Raw genomic sequence first — 3,924 nt, 5'->3', positions numbered from 1 at the left:
TTAATCTGCCAGGAAGTTTCATATCAGCGCACACTCCGCTGCAGAGTGAAAATCTCATTCTGGATACATCCCCCAGGCTGTGGCTAAGCCATGTCTCCGCAATATCCTTTCTTTCAGGAGTGCTAGTTCTGCAAGTTTCGCAGGACAGCTTCTGTAAAGTTTGGAAGGTAGGAGACGAGGTACTGGCAGAAGTAAAGCTGTGAGTACCGGGCGTGAGTCGTGCTTCGGTAGCTCAGTTGGTAGAGCACTTGCCCGCGAAAGGCAAAGGTCCCGAGTTCGAGTCTCGGTCGGGCGCACAGTTTTAATCTGCTACGAATTATTGTTTCTAAAACAGAGTGCCTGGTTGCAGTTTTCACCATCATGGACATTTCCGAAAAGAGTCGCGATGTTACCAAGTCGTCATAGATTTAAAAAAAGAAGCAATATTACTTCTAATATGATCGTTTGGAACAGTAGCTATTCACGATGGAAAAAGCTAATGATTTACTTTGCCAGCTACATCGAAACGAAGTGTGTCATAAAAAAGAGAGTAATTTTAATTTTAATGCCTTTTACGAAGTCCTAAAAATATTCGCCGTCGTTCAATCGGATCAGCGAGCCGTTTTAGTGCGGCTAGCGGGCCGGCTGCCGGTGCTGAGAGGGCAGGGTTGACTCGCGAGCCACGGCTCAATCTATGGCGCGCCTCTTTACGAGCCACTGTTTACTGCGCCGTAAAGCGTCGCCGGCTGCCGGCCGCCGCCGCTGCCTCGCCTTCCCGCCGTGTTGTGGACCAAAAATAAAAGCCGGCTAACACAGAGAGCACTGTGAAAAATACTGCAAGGTGTCTTACAGCGACAAAGAACGCCGCGTCAGGCAGAAAACGGTACACAAAATAGCAGTCCACCAACAGCCAGACCTCATACAAACGACGTGACACGTATTGTTACATGCTGTATTTTTGGGTTTTGGGTCTCTTTCCTACAGTCGCGGTTTTACATGTAATATGGGATGTATACCGTATTTTGCGACTGTAATAAAATTCTTATTAAGGCTATACGCTTTTCTTTAAGCCGTAACTTTTTTCCGATTTCATCCCTAACGTTCTTCTACACACACAGGTGTCAGGATTTAGTAGACTGAATTTCACTGACACGGAAAGTAGTTTCGCTTTCATGTCGTGCGGATTCACACATTCACTTACATGTAAGACTGCACTTACGACGCGAGTGGCACACCGAAGAAACCATGTAATTTTTGTGTTCAACCGACCAGCTCATTGGTACACACCACTTCACACCCATGACTTAGCTGTGGAGGGTCTCCGGACCGTCTGGTATCAATTCTATACCGTCCGTAGAACTCCAGAGTGAACAGTGTGCTCTTTTGACTTTGTGCATAGTATTTCGTCCATTGGATCTACGTATATGTCCAGAGAAGAGAAAAGGAAAGACTAATGGTAGAGCTACATCGAAAATATCAGTCATTGCGATATATCGGGTGCAACTACTCGTGGGGATCTAGTGTAGGCTGTAATTATCGTAAGGATGCCAAGCCTGGTAGATATAATAACGCGTTGTTGAGGGATCGGTTTCCGCTGGCCCCCAGGTGCTAATCTGCCGCTGTGATTCCAGTTAGTCTTACAGAAGTGTTTCCATATGTAATCGATTAGGAACGGGACGTGCGTAAAAAAGATCAAAGAAGTGAGAAAAGCATAATGTTCATTTCATTATTAACCACCGCTTGCACAATTTGTTTAATATGGGCACCGGACACGTCAAGAAGTTGCTTTATCCGTAGAATGACGCGGTAAACAGTTCTTAGCAGCAGTTTTAGTGTTCCTGCATACTGGCCTTAACACCAGGTAGAGAGCGAAAGTGTTATTTTCCAAAGCAGCAATCACGCACTGTACAAGGAGGACTCGGTAAAGTGTGGACATCAGGCTAAACCAGAAAAGCTCTGCGGATGCGTTCTCTTAGAAGAAAGAACCGAGAGTAAAGGTGCTTGCGAATCCACACCACACAGTCACAGTCGGCGAGAGCTGATAGATTGATTGATTGAGGGGGGTTAGAGGACTGGTGCGGTCATCGTCCGTCGATTCTAAAGTTATATGCATAAGATAGAAGCTTCTGCGACAGGTGGGCGTGTCCAGTAGTAGGGGTCAAACTATAAAGCGCGGAAGCTAAAACACTCACAGCAAAAGGCAGGAAAGTATAGCACAGATCTAAACAATGATGGAGAAATAAAAGAGTGGTCTTTGCATGGGGAATGGTCATGAGTTCCAGACTCAGACAGCATGACGAGAGACCCCAACCACAACCACCCTGCCCATGCTCCAGGAGGAAAGCAAAAGTTTATAACTGAAACCTCCTTCATGATGGAAACTGAGAACGAGTTCAACCACCCATGAATAATCCGCTAACATGAAAGGCAAGCAATCTGGAACGCTATACTTAATATGAAGGCCCAAAAGATGGAGACATTCCGCTAATATATGGGATACGTAAAGGGGGATGAAAATCTAATAGTCGTGGGAGACTGGAATGCAGTTTTATGGGACGAAGTAGATGAACAGGTTACAGGAGAATACGGCCTTGGGACAAGGAATGAAAGAGGAGAAAGACTAATTGTATTCCGTAATAAATTTCAGGTAGTAATGGCGGATACTCTATTCAACAATCACAGGAGGATGAGGTATACCTCGAAAAGGCCGAGTGATGCTGGAAGATTTCAGTTTGATTACATCATGGTCAGACAAAGATTCTGAAACCAGATAGTGGATTGTAAGGATAACCCAGGAGCAGATATAGACTCAAGTCACAGTGATGAAGACAGTAGTCAGGAAGAATCAATACGCAAAGAAGTGAAATACGGATGTACTCAGGAACGACAAGGTAAGCTTCAAGTTCTTTAAGACTATAGATACAACAATAAGGAATAGCTCAGTAAGCAGTACAGTTGAAGAGGAATGCATATATTTAAAAAGTGCCATCATAGAAGCTGAAAAAAAAAAAACATAGATACAGACAACTGCGAAGAAACAATGGGTAGTAGAAGATACACGTTAGTTAATCGATGAAAGATGGAAGTACAGGAATGTTCCAGAGAACTCAGGAATACAGAAATACAAGTCGCTGAAGAATGAAATAAATAGGAAGTGCAGGGAAGCTAAGACGAAATGGGAGCATAAAAATACGAAGAACTCGAAAAAGAAATGATTGTCGGAAGATCTGTTTCAGCGTATAGGAAATTCAAACAACTTCTGGTGAAATTAAGAGCAAGGGTGGTAAGTCTGATGTGATAGAAGAAGAAACAGGAGTCGATTTAGAAGATATGGGGGATCCAGCAGTAGAATCAGAATTCAACAGAGTTTTGGAGGACTTAAGATCAAATAAGCTCGAAGGAATAAATAACATTCCATCAGAATTTCTAAAATCATTGGCGAAAGTGGCAACAAAACGACTATTCACGCTCGTGTGCAGAATGTATGAGTCTGGCGACGTACCATCTGACTTTCGGAAAAATATCATCCACACAATTCCCAAGACTGCAAGAGCTGACAAGCGCGAGAGTTATCGCACAGTCAGCTTAACAGCTCATGCATCCAAGTTACTGACAAGAATAATATACAGGAGAATGAAAAAGAAAATTGAGGATATGCTAGATGACGACCGGCTTGGCTTTAGGTTAGGCACCAGAGAGGCAATTCTGAAGTTGCTGTTGATAATGGGAGCAGGACTAAAGAAGAATCAAGAAACGTTCATAGGATTTGTCGACCTGGGAAAAGAATTCGACAATCAAAAATGGTGCACAATGTTCGAAATTTTAAGAAAAATAGGGGTAAGTTATAGAGAGAACGAGTAATATACAATATAGAAGAGCCAAGAGGGAATGATAAGGGTGGACTATAAAGAACTAAACGCTTGGATTAAAAAGCTGTAAGCCCCT

General features: G+C 43.4%; 1 non-coding gene across 1 annotated transcript; it reads left to right on the top strand.

Moving 5' to 3' along the window:
• The first annotated feature begins 221 nt into the window (after positions 1-221).
• Positions 222-296, top strand: Trnas-cga (transfer RNA serine (anticodon CGA)). Its single transcript has one exon. It is a non-coding gene; the product is annotated as a tRNA-Ser (tRNA).
• The last annotated feature ends 3,628 nt before the right edge of the window (positions 297-3,924 follow it).

Source organism: Schistocerca nitens, chromosome 2, assembly GCF_023898315.1.
Source record: "Schistocerca nitens isolate TAMUIC-IGC-003100 chromosome 2, iqSchNite1.1, whole genome shotgun sequence".
In the NCBI taxonomy this organism is placed as follows: domain Eukaryota; kingdom Metazoa; phylum Arthropoda; class Insecta; order Orthoptera; family Acrididae; genus Schistocerca; species Schistocerca nitens.
This window is presented reverse-complemented; position numbering and strand designations above follow the sequence as displayed.